The sequence below is a fragment of the Lepus europaeus genome, chromosome 13 (genome assembly GCF_033115175.1).
Source record: "Lepus europaeus isolate LE1 chromosome 13, mLepTim1.pri, whole genome shotgun sequence".
Lineage (NCBI taxonomy): Eukaryota > Metazoa > Chordata > Mammalia > Lagomorpha > Leporidae > Lepus > Lepus europaeus.
This window is the reverse complement of record NC_084839.1, coordinates 99,262,234-99,275,361: the sequence shown is the minus strand read 5'-3', so window position 1 is coordinate 99,275,361 and position 13,128 is coordinate 99,262,234. Positions and strand designations below refer to the sequence as shown.

The window sequence follows — 13,128 nt, the reverse complement described above, 5'->3', positions numbered from 1 at the left end:
CCTGACCCTTGAGATTTGGGGTGGGAAGGAAGGGAAGGAGGGATGTAAACAAAAGCAAACGCACTCTGGTTCCCAGCCTGTCTCCACCCACCCCACACTGAAGCCCTAGGAGAGGGCCAGTAAGTCTATCTAGGAATGTCCAGGCCTGGACTCCATTTCCCAGAGTCACCCGGTGCTGTAACGCTCTTCCTGCTCTGCACGCCCGTGCGTGTGAGTGTGGGAGAACTGCGCATGCGCGTGCCTTTCCCTGTGGCCCGGGGTTGGGAACAGAGGGAGTTCATTTACTGATCAGAGTGTGCCCTGAGAGGCCGCGCTGCTCCTTCTCCCACATTCACTGGGGCGTCTTGCTCTGCAAGTGCAGTTGCAGGCGGTTCGGGAGCACACGCCCCAGGCCTGCCGCCCGCTGCTTCTGTGCCTCTGCATCTGCCCCCCCCCGGGTCCCAAGTTCCAGCGACTTCTCCTGTCCCACACTCCGCTTTGCTCCCCGTGTGTCCTGAAGAAAGGGGACGTGCTCCCGAGATTTTCCACGGCAAGTATGGAGAACAGGAAGGGGCGTCTATGCGTGTGTGGGCGAGGGGTGGGTGCGGTGGGGTGGCGGCTCCCAGACATTGATCACTTGCTTCTCAGTGGTCCTGGGAGCTTCTCCAGCAGAGTCAAGGCTGGGCCCAGGTGTTGTGCCTCCCACCACTGCTTCCCAGTATCCCAGCGCTCGGCCAGTCCTACGGGCTGCCTCGCTCAAATTCCTCAAAGTACACTGGACGAGGAACGGCACAAGCAGGGTAGTTGAGGGCACAGCAGAATGGAGTCCCATTCTCTATATTTAAATGAGCCCAGTTCTCACTTTGGGTGGGTCAGAGAATGCCTTCCAGCTGGGCCTCCAGCTATATCCCATGGTGGTTCCAGCTGGGCGGGGCTTGGTGGCCTTCAGCCTGAGCCTGAGGCAGCAGAGAGGTGGGGATGGAGGATCAGAGTAGGATCTGGCTCCTGGCCCCCATGCTGGACCCTGCAGACATATTTGACAGCTGGGGCCCTATGTATTTGGATGTATTTCCCAGCAGCACATGAAGCTTGTGCAGTAGCTTTGTGGATTGATCGCTCCTCCGTGTTTAATTAACAGACTATTTCAATCTGGAGCTTGAGGCCATGGAAACGTAGCTGATGATTTATTTTCCTGCTTTTCGATTTCTGTCTTCAACCCTTCTTTCTTCTCATGCTATTAGGGATGTCAACTATTATTATCTGCTGCTAATCCCTTTGCAAAGTGAGAAGCGAACCAAAATTAATGCAAGTCTACCGTGTGAGCTACTTTAATATGGATTTTAATAAAGTGGAGAGCTACAAAAACATAAATACAGAAAAGTAACAATTTTTCTCTTCCCTCACTCAACACTCTGCCAAACTGATTATCTTACAATCCATACTCTCTTGATTAAGAGGGCCAGCTACTTTTTTTAAAAGGTTTTATTTATTTATTTGAAAGGCAGAGTTACAGAGAGGCAAAGGCACAGAGAGAGAGAGAGGTCTCCCCATCTGCTGGTTCACTCCCCCAGATGGTCACAATGGCCAGAACTGCATGACTTCAGAGTCAGGAGCCAGGAGCTTCTTCCAGGTCTCCCACACAGGTACAGGGGACCAAGCACTTGGGCCATCTTCCACTGCTTTCCCAAGCCATAGCAGAGAGCTGAATCAGAAATGAAGCAGCCAGGTCTCAAACTGGCACCCATATGGTTTTATCTGCTCGGCCACAGCACCAGCCTCTCATTACTTTTCTTATTCTGGGTTCTGTGTTTAACCCCATGGCATTTTCAACATGGGAGGATATTAGTGATAGATTTTCAAAATCACTGTGGTCTGTGGAAGCCTTTGTACAAGGTGTTAATGTGAGGAAGGGTAAGGAAGAAATAAAATATGCCCCTCACAGTAGGTTAATCCTCTGCCTGTGTAGCCCGCATCCCATATGGGAACTGGTTTGAGTCCCAGCTGCTCCTCTTCTGATCCAGCTCTCTACTATGGCCTGGGAAGGCAGTAGAAGATGACCCAAGTGCTTGAGACTCTGCACCCATGTGGGAGACCCAGAAGAAGCTCCTGGCTCCTGGCTTAAGATCAGTGCAGCTCTTCTGGCCATTTTGGCCATCTGGGGAGTAAACCAGCAGAAGGAAGACCTTTCTCTCTGTCTATCCCTCTCACTATCTGTAACTCTACCCTCAAATAAACAGCATTCTTCCTCTCAAGCCCAGTGTGTTTTTGACCTTTTCTCCCATGTACTCTCTATCACAGTGCTTGTGGGTGGACAAGCAGTTATGTGTTTCTGCTGAAAAGAGTTGCTTCGCACGCAGGAAACAAATGTAAGACACTTTCTCAGCAACTATGTTGTCCGTACATTAATACGAGCTTGAAAACAGCCAAGAACAGGCTTCCTAGACTACTCAGCCTAACTGACTATCCTTGGCACATCATTCCCTGCTCTGCTATGTTTCTGGCAAGTTCTTAAAAGTTTTTAGGAGAGATGTTTCATATGAGAGACATAACCTGGTAATGTAGCAGTGATGCCTTTAACAAAATGTGCCATGTGAGGAAGCAGTCTGATGTGTCCACTCATCTTCCCATTAATAACTCTCATTGATGTCTAGCACAGGGTGGCAGAAGGCAATCCTCCTTCTGAATTGCATCAAGCCAGGAGGATTCATCTACAGTTTATCTGAGCTTTCTTTGTATGAGGGAATAACCAAAATACTACCTTGTATAGGGTTTTTTTAAAGATTCATTTTATTTACTTGATAGGCAGATTTAGAGAGAGATGGAGCGACAGAGAGAGGTCTTCCATCCATTGGTTCACTCCTCAAATGGCCACAATGGCTTGGGCTGGGCCAGGAGCTTGGAGCTGCTTCTGGTTTTCACACTTGATTGCAGGGGCCCAAACACTTGGGCCATCATCCTCTGCTTTCCCAGGTGAATTAGCATGGTACTAGATTAGAAATGGAACAGCCAGGTCTTGAACCAGTGCCCATGTGTGGTGATGGCTCTGCAAGGGGCTGCTTAACCTACTACATCAGTCCCATGTACATTTTTTCAAAGTGGGGGGAGGGGTTAAATTTTTTCTAATATGACTCTCAATATAAAGATAATAACTTGTAGTAGATGATGATTTTGGTTATATTTTGAGTTTCATTAAATTTCTATATTTTTGAAGTTAAGTACTAGTAGTTATGTTATCCTTGCTTTGATAAACTCTCTCCCATCCCTCATTTAAAATGCTTTTTAAGATAGATTTATTTTGGGGGCTGGCACTGTGGCGTGGCAGGTGAGGCCGCCACCTACAGTGCTGGCATTCCCATATGGGTGCTGGTTTGAGATTCAGCTCTCTGCTGTGGCCTGGGAAAGCAGTGGAAGATTGCCCAAGTTCTTGGGTTCTGTACCTGCATGGGAGACCTGACAGAGGCTTCTGGCTCCTGTCTTTGGATAGATCCAGCTCTGGCCATTGCAACCATCTGGGGAGTGAATCAGTGCATGGAAGACCTCTCTCTGTGCCTCTGCCTCTCTGTAACTCTACCTTTTAAATAAATAAATTTTTACATGCTATACCATGGTGCTAGCCCCAAAGCCCAATAGGTTTTTTGGGTGCTTATCCTGGGGTTCACTTTGAGCACTAAGTACAGTTATTCTGTGTGACTGCATATTCCATGTTCCTTCTGTGGAAAAGCTTTTCTCATGTTTCAAGTGTCTAGTTGGGCTACATCTGCCCATAGTGGAAACTAAACCTCCATTTGGCACTTGGAGAGAGAGAGTGCTGAGTCTTGCAATTTTCTGAATGAATTTAATCAGAAAATGTGTTTTGAAACATTTGGTCTGTGGGTAGACAGGGCGGTTTTCCTGGATCTTGGTGAGAAATAATGAACTGATGGTGTATTTCTACCCCACATTATATTCTGAGATTTACTTCATTTTATTTTCTTAGGAAAACTATATTTGAACTTTGCTCCCACCTTCTGAAATTTTTATGCTTCTGTCCTTATAACCATGGACACGAGTAGCCGTTTTCCTTCTCTTTATGATACTAGAAGAACAATGGGACATTACAGCTCTCTCCCCTGGCAGCACATCTTCCTCAGTACATCTCTTTGAATTAGACCCTGGGTTAACTTGGCTGCACAAAAGGCATAAATTTAAATCCAGTGTACCTTTTGAATAAAAGTCATCATAAAATCAATATGCCTTGTAAACCTCTCATCTCTTGTTTTGAAATGTGTTGTGAATGTGTCTTTTATGTCAGTTCTGTAAGCCAGAGACTTCCCACTTAAGGCAGAAGGCTGCTGAGAGACAGCACAACTCTAGCCTTGCTCTGTTACTTTACTGTGGCTCCTCTCTCACCCTTTCCCTTTATTTGTTTCAAGATTGAAAAATTTTATTTTAAAGGCAGAGTTACAGAGAAAGAGGCAGAGACAGAGGATGAAGATCTTGTGTCTGCTGGTTCACTCAAGAGACTGCAATGAATAATGCTGGCCCAGCCTGGAAGTCCAACCAAGACTCCACAAATGTCCACAATGGCCAGATCTGAGCTAATCTGAAGTCAGGAGCCAGTAGCTTCTTCCAGGTCTCACATGTGGCTATAGGGGACCAAGGACTTGGGCCATACTGTGCCACTTTCCCAAGCACATTAGCAGGCAGCTGGATTGGAAGTGGAGCAGCCAAGACCTGAACCAGTGACCATATGGGATGCAGACCAGGGCCTCAACCAGCTGTGCCACAGCACCGGCCCCCAAAACTGACTTTCAAATAAATAAATCTTTTTTAGAGGATGGATCCTTTTTTAAAGGATTGGATTGGTTCCCAGCATTTTATTTGGTGGTGGCTTAATCTACTGTGCCACAAAGCCAGACCACCCTTTATCCTGATGATTTGTGTGTCCATATCTTGGTGAACAAATATTGGTATTACGTCAGACTCTTCTGTTTGGTTTTGATTCCCATTTGTTGAGTTATTTTGGCTGTCACTTTTGGGTGGCAAGCTGTGATGTCGTCAGTGGCTAAAGCTGCCGTGTGTTAGGCTGGCACTGATTCTACCTTTCCATGTCTTCAAATAGAAGTGGAAAAGGAAATCTTCTCAAAACTAACATGCTACAAAGTAACAACTGGAAATCAAGCTTCCTTTCTTCTCACCTAACAGACCCAGTTGGTCTCTGTGTTTCTCATTTTAGCCCAAACCTGTATCAGATTCCTAGAGCAGAAGGAAGCTTATTTTTTAAGGCAGGATTCATAGATGTGGTTGTCCATTCACCTCTGAGAATTAAAGCCGTAACTCTGCTTTTTGACTGGTTTTCAGTTTGTGGTGGTGCCGTCTCTCACAGGAGGACAGATTCCTCACATAATACACCTAGGTGGAGAAAACTTTATGGAGTTGGTTTTCCAAAGTGAAACGGAATTCTGGCCTGGACATCCTTGAGATCATGATCAGCAGAGTGGGGAAATTCTTAGCTATGTCCATTCATAGCCTTTCCTTTTGTGTTCAGTGTATCCCTCCCTTACATAGTGCTCCGTGCTCTCCTGTTGCACACACACAAGGCGTGTCTGTGATTGAGGCTGTTTGTACCACTGCAGTATTTGGAGTTGCCTTTGTCTCCCTCTCTAACCAGAAACTCAGATGCAGAGTGAGGAGGGGACTGTCACCCTGCCACACAAGGTTTCGGCCCCTTGCTCCTTTACTTTTCTTCAGTGCAGGAGCAGCCTTAGACAGAGCTGTACTGGGTAGTAGTATTTCTTTTGGATTTGAGTGCTTGGATAGCAAAAGAAATAAATATTTTTTCTTATAGAACAGATTGAGGAGGCACTACATAAAGTCTGCAGCAACTTTCTTGGCTCCTGTTACATGTCAAGATGAGTCAGAATATTTAGGGCCATTTGTTAATTTTTTTTAAAAAAAAAATTAAAAATATTTATTTATTTGAAAGGCAGAGGTACAGAGAGAGAGACATAAATCATTTATCCACTGGTTCACACCCCTAATGGCCACAACAGCTGGGATTGGACTGGATTAAAGTCAGGAGCCAGTCCCTTCTTCAACATTTCCCATGTGGAAGCAGGAGCACAAGCACCATCCTTTGCAGCTTTCCTATGCACATGAAGGAACTGGATCAGAAGTAGAGCAGCTGGGACATGAACTCATGCACAATATGGAATACCAGCATCACAGGTAATGGCTTTCCCAGTATGCTCTACTGTCTGGTTTTTTTTATTATTATTTTTATTTGAAAGTCAGAGTGAGAGAGAAACAGAGGCAGAGAGAGAGGGAGAAAGGTCTTCCATCTTCAGGTTTACTCACAGATGACTGCAATGGCTGGAGCTATGCTGAACTGAAGCCAAGAGCTAGGACCTCTTCAGTTATCCCACATGGGTGCAGGGGCCCAAGGACTTGAGTCATCTTCTACTGCTTCCCCAGACCTTAGAAGAGAGCCAGATCAGAAATGGAGCAGCCAAGACTCAAAGCAGCGCCCATAAGGGATGCCGGCAATGCAGGCAGCAGCTTTCCCTGCTAGGACCCAGTACCAGCCCCTCTATTGTCTGTTTTATGGAAATATATATTTAAGGGATATTAGAAGGCCATTCAGGCCCTTCCTACAAAACATTTTGAAATAATGATTGTCAGTCTACAAGACTGCTTCCAAAGGGAGAGCGCTGCAGGGACAGAGAGGCAGTGATGTAGAAAGGGTATGAGGAACAAGGGAAGGCAGGAAGGCCAGAAGAAAACTTGGAAAAGTATTCCAAGGGATAAAGTAATAGGACACAGGTCATTTGTGCAGATTTCTATTAAAGGGTTTTCCTTTTTTTAAAAAATTAGAGATAATTTCTAGCATAATTTGTGATATACTTGACTCACTTTTCAGTTTTCTTCTTTCAGGTTAAGATGTGCTTATAAGATGTAGAGGGGGCTGGTACTGTGGCTTTGTAGTTTAATCCTCTGCCTGTGGCACTGGCATCCCATATGGGCACTGGTTCTAGTCCCGGCTGCTCCTCTTCTGATCCAGCTCTCAGCTATGACTATGACCTGGGAAAACAGTAGAAGATGGCTCAAGTGCTTAGGCCCCTGTACCCAAGGGGAGACAGAGAAGAAGCTCCTGGCTCCTGGCTTCAGATCAGTGCAGCTCTATCTGTTATAGCCATTTGGGGAGTGAACCAGCAAATGGAAGACCTTTATCTCTGTCTCTTCCTCTCACTGTCTATAATTCTACCTCTCAAATAAATAAAATCTTAAAAAAATAAGATGTAGAGAAGTACTATAATTAAATGCAATAGTACACTCCTGAATATGCAATTAGCATTAAATTTTTATTGAGAAAGGGATGAGCTTGGCTTTATGTGTGTCTTGCTTAGAGCAGAATTTTTATGACTGAATTTGAGATAATTAAAAATCAGTTTTATAATTGAACCATTGACCATTTTTACTGCTGCAGCCTCCCCCTCACACTCTGTGTCCCTAAGCAGATAGTCCACATGAGAGTACAAGAGAAAGAGAGGCCTGCATATCTGGAGTAATGCAAATATGCCCTTTGCTTAAACCAGGGGATTGATCAAACAGTTTTTTGCTGATTCAGTTTGCATTTTTCTGTAGAGTGAACTGTAGTGATTTGGGTAAAGTATCTTGTCTTCTAGTAGATGATTCCAATTGGCTTTCTTATCCATCTACCTGTCATCACATGTGATTCCCAAGACAAGTATTGGGCTCTATGGGGAAAAAAAAAAAAAAAAGGTAGCCTCTTTAGAGTTGATGTATTTCTCCTGGAAAATTGGAAAAATGTTTTTGTAAGAAGCAGTTCATGGAGGATGTATACTTCCCTAGAATTGAGACAAAAGTGATTCCCTTTACTTGTCCCTCCCTGAGCTAGGTCCTGAGGCTCATTGATCAGGGAAAGAGTGCTAATATTTATAGGCCAATTATGAATGATCCATGTTTGTCTTACACATGAGATGTCTACAGATCTGTTTCTCAAGGCCTTTAAGATAAAGTAAGAAAAGTTTACAACAAAAGAGAAGATTGGCATTGCCTGTTGCCTTGGTCTAGGAACTGTGCGTTTATTACCCCCTTAGTACTCTAACTCCTATTGTGCGCATCTCCTAATGGTTCTTTTTTGACCACTCCTGTGTCCAGATTTCTTAATGGGTGACAATCTTTGTCCAGACTTCCAGTCTGATAACTCAGTCCAAATTGGAGTTGACTAGTTTGTGTACCCACTGCAGGATTAAGGTGGTCCAAAACTGCCAATGACCAATGACTGGGCTGCCTTTATGCTCACTCAAGAGATAAGACTCTGGGCACAGTTTCCAAGTGGCTTTGCTTGGTCCTCTTCCCTAGATCTCCCTGGTGACCAGGCTGATTCTCAGGTAGGCAGGGAACTTGTTGGCTCACAGAAGTCTCCGGATTTCTGTTTTTCACTCATCTGCAAAATATTGAGTTTTCTCTTGGATCTCAAAAGTCCTGAGTAGGGAGTTTTTTTTTTGTTTGTTTTTGTTTTTTAATTTTTTTTTTTTTTTTGACAGGCAGAGTGGACAGTGAGAGAGAGACAGAGAGAAAGGTCTTCCTTTGCCGTTGGTTCACCCTCCAATGGCCGCCGTGGTAGGCGCGCTGCGGCCTGCGCAATGCACTTATCCGATGGCAGGAGCCAGGTGCTTCTCCTGGTCTCCCATAGGGTGCAGGGCCCAAGCACTTGGGCCATCCTCCACTGCACTCCCTGGCCACAGCAGAGAGCTGGCCTGGAAGAGGGGCAACCGGGACAGGATCGGTGCCCCGACCGGGACTAGAACCCGGTGTGCCGGCGCCGCAAGGCGGAGGATTAGCCTAGTGAGCCGCGGCGCCGGCCGGGAGTTTTATTTTGTATTGAGCTGTGTCTTTATAAAGACAGGTGTCACTGAAGACTGCGTGTCCTCAGAATTAACTGAACTCACCCAGGCCTGGATGGAGTTCCGGGATCCTGGCTTCAGGCTGAACATTGCCTGCTGTTGTGAGCATTTGGGGGTGTACCAGAAAATGGAAGAAATCTCTCTCCCTCTGCATCTCCCCCGGCCTTTCAAATAAAATGAAAAATGGATAAAAATTGAAAAAAATGTGTTTTGCCTTGTGTCATAAGGAAAAAGATTAATCACTGTTGTTATAGGTAGAGCTCATTTGTACACTTCACAAATACTCATAAATCTCAGGTTAAAGGCTTGTTGATCATTGCTGGCTGGGCTGCCTACTCAGCTCCCATTCTGTAATGCATCCCCTTCCATCATCTGCAGTTCACTTTGGGTGCTCATAAGACACCAAACCACCTCCTGACTTTGCAGCCCTGGGTTCTTTATACATAGCTTGGCCGTAATCTCATTTTCTTTAGCAGCATGCTAGTTTTTATGAGTACTTCACAGGCATAGAATAACGGGATCATTGATTTTCTCTGAGCTTTTGCCCTAAGTGGTTTATTTTATGAATCTGATTCTGGGTACTGTATAGAACTTTGCTGGATCAGAAATTGGGGTGCAGAGGTTGATGTTAGAGAAGTAGGGCTGTCACTGCCACTTCCACCCTGCAACCCATGCCTGCCTTTGGATTCTGTTTTTATAGTGTTGGAATGAGGCAGTAGTGATGCAATAAAGGAATGAACTTTCAATTTTTAAACATTTTTATTTTTATTGATAAAAAGAGAAGAGATTCCATAAGAATGTAATTCCATAAGAACATAACCATACTTCTCTATTTCCCCCTCCTTTCTTCCTTTCTGTTTTTAAGGATTTAAGAAATTGGATTTTTCCCTTACCTAATCTTCACCCCTTCACCTCCAGCCTTCCTGTCCATTTGTTTCTACTTTACAATCTAGTACTTTAAGCTTTTTCCCCCTTCTTTCATGCATGTTTTGCCTACTTCCACCCCAATTCCAGAAAAGGAAAAATGAATAAAAATCATGAGATATTGATTCAAAGACAGGAATCCCACCCAGAAATACAGGGGAAAAAGTTACCTGCTTTTTCTTTTTATTGAAGATTTATTTATTGATTAACATTTCTGGAAGGGGCAGCTGGCCGTTCTCTGAGGTCTGTCCTTAGAATGTGAGGGAAGCAGGAGATATTGGACAGACTCTTTACAGTCTGTTTGTTTTACTCTGAGAGCTATTGTTCCACTTGCCTGTGGCAGAAAAAAATGAAATTTCAATGATTTTTTTCTGCATTACTAATTTTTATGATGAGTCTCTTCTTTTTTTAAAAAAGATTTTATTTATTTGAAATTCAGAGTTACACAGAGAGAGGAGAGGCAGAGAGAGAGAGAGAGAGAGGTCTTCCATCCAATGGTTCACTCCCCAGATAGCCGCAATGGCTGGAGCTGCACCAATCCGAAGCCAGGAACCAGGAGCTTCTTCCAGTTCTCCCACATGGGTGCAGGGGCCCAAGGACCTAGGCCATCTTCTACTGCTATCCCTGTCCATAGAAGAGAGCTGGATCAGAAGAGGAGCAGCTGGGACTAGAACCTGCGTACATATGGGATACCAGCACTTCAGGCCAGGACATTAACCCGCTGTGCCACAGTGCCAGCTCTAATGAGTGTCTTCTTTATCAATGGATAGAGACCTGTCAAATTTGCCATGAGAAAAAAATTTCACAGACACAACTGCCTCCAGAGGAGATGCCTGCCTCTCCATCCCCACATGGCCTTCCCCTGAGATCTCCAGGTGGCTTCCCTTGGTCTGCCTGAAGAAGCAAAGAGAAGATTCCAACCTCAGAAAAAGTTCACTACGACTGTGGTGTGTTTGCTTGGATGTTCCTGTCCAAAAAGTAATCATTTAAGAACACCAGGGGCATTTTACTAGTTTCACAAGACTCTTCATCCTGGCTTCAATGGAGAGGAAAAGTAACCTAAGTCGAGGCATGATTCTAGGCAAAGCATAATCATTTACCTGCATAACAAAAATTCTCCTATTTTTCTGCACATTGTTAGAACTCTCTAATGTTAAAAAGTGCAAGAATTAAAAATTGCTATTTTGTGCTCTTATAAAGCTCCAAAAGCTAATATTGTGCATTTCTGAGTGACTTGAAGATTCTGAATTTGAAACTAATTGCATTGGCTGGCTTTGCAGAATAGGAAGAAAATAATTGGTTTGTGAATTATTTATATAGAGGAACTATTCATTGGTACCAATTGTCTATGACAAGCTTTAGTGTTTATGAAACTATGATTTATTTTATGAGCTATGTCCACTTGAAGTTGTGAAAGAAAGCATACAATAGTGGTTCCAATTCATTTTAAAACAGAAACATTTATTTCTGACTCTTTTTTTTATATATTTATGAGAAAATGATGTCCGATTTTTTTTGAAGTTCTCTTTGGTTCTTTGATTATTTTGTATGTATAGTTTCTTAAAACTATACATTGTTAACCTCTACAGTTAGGCCAATGAAGTCCTGACAGGGCACATATGTCTCTAGAATTACAGGAGTGCTCATCATTCTCATACTGTGTTCTGTTGCTTTCAGCCTGTGACAGTGAGACATGTAAATAAAAAAACAGAAATTCAGCAGGTGGTTACCCCATAAGGAATCTTATCTTGTCTGCATCTGAATAATTTTGATAGCCAGGTGTTCTTAAGTTGCTAAATATTCTCCTAATTTGTATTTATTTAAAGACTATTAACAGTGCCACAAAATTTTTGTTACCGTAAGTTGATTGCAGATAAGAAATTTACAAATTCATACCTTTACTACATCAGACTAGGAGGAGTCATTAATCATTAATCCTCATTTTTCTAAAATAAGAGGTTGTAATTAATATGAATATATAAAGAATTTATTTTTTTAAGATTTTATTTATTTATTTGAGAGATAGAATTACAGACAGAGAGAAGGAGAGACAGAAAGAAAGGTTATCCTTCCATTGGTTCACTCCCCAGATGGCTGCAATGGCTGGAACTGCACCTATCCAAAGCCAGGAGCCAGATGCTTCTTCCTGGTCTCTCATGCAGGTGCAGGGGCCCAAACACTTGGGCCATCTTCCACTGCACTCCCAGGCCATTGCAGAGAACTGGACTGGAAGAGGGGCAGCTGGGACTAGAACCAACACCCATAAGGGATGCAGCACCACAGTCAGAGGATTAACATACTGTGCCATGGCACTAGCCCCAACTATATAAAGAATTTAGAACAGAAAATCTACCAACATCATGGAATTTATCTCCCTTTCAAAACATTTAATAACCTTTGGGATGGAAAATGCTAATTTGAGGTGCTGTAATTAAATTTGCACACAAATAAAATATGTTTTACTTCATAATTTAAGTTAGATACTGTTAGGAAATTCTAAATTATTTTGTGGATAAATTGTAGTTTCTTTTCACAAGTGCATTTGAGTAGAAACACAAGCTTCTATAAGCAATTATTTATGTTTTAAACATATGCTCATGTATGTTTTGTATTAAAAATAACAAAGTTTATAAAGTTCAGATACATCTTGTTCAATACAAGCCTATACTTTTTTTTTTACATTTTATCTAAAAGGAATCTTTTTTTTTTAAAGATTTATTTTATTTATTTGAAAGAGTTACAGAGAGAGGTAGAAGCAGAGAGAGAGGTCTTCCATCCACTGGTTCACTCCCCAGATAGCCACAATGGCCAGAGCTGTGCCGATCTGAAGGCAGGAGCCCAGAGCTTCTTATGGGTCTCCCATGTGGGTGCAGGGGCCCAAGGACTTGGGCCGTCTTCCACTGCTTTCCCAGGCCACAGCAGAGAGCTGGATTGAAGACGAGCAGCCCATGTGCGATGTCAGCACTTCATGCCAGGGCTTTAATGTGCTGTGCCAGTCCCAAGAATCTTTGTATTTATTTTTTTAATGAAGCAAATTCAGATGGCATAGTAAGTCCATAATTTTCCACAAAATTCATAAATTTAGCATCTTAAGTATCTTAAGTCATATAAGTTTTCTGAATCATTCACAGTTGTGCACTATATGAACCTATCCCACAGCAGCTGGGAAGAATCTTAACTTAAAAGCACCAAGTCTTCAGGCATCTCCACAGGTCTCTATTTTTCCTTCTCTAAGACATGCAGTCAGGCTGCTGATGCAGCAAATACCAATTCACCTTAAGCTTAATGGATAAGGAAAAGCATTTGGGAAACCAAC

At 43.3% G+C, this 13,128-nt stretch overlaps 1 protein-coding gene across 4 annotated transcripts in view; it reads left to right on the top strand.

Moving 5' to 3' along the window:
* Positions 1-259: 259 nt before the first annotated feature.
* Positions 260-13,128, top strand: part of LOC133772934 (zinc finger protein 345-like) — a 28,842-nt gene continuing 15,973 nt past the window's right edge. The window contains exons 1-2 of one of the 4 annotated variants that reach the window (XM_062210092.1): positions 260-533; positions 4,418-6,186. The gene's annotated coding sequence lies outside the window, so the exon portion shown is untranslated. Of the gene's footprint in view, positions 534-4,260; positions 6,187-13,128 lie in introns of those variants that run through there. The other 3 variants (XM_062210095.1, XM_062210094.1, XM_062210093.1) reach the window with 3 other exon arrangements.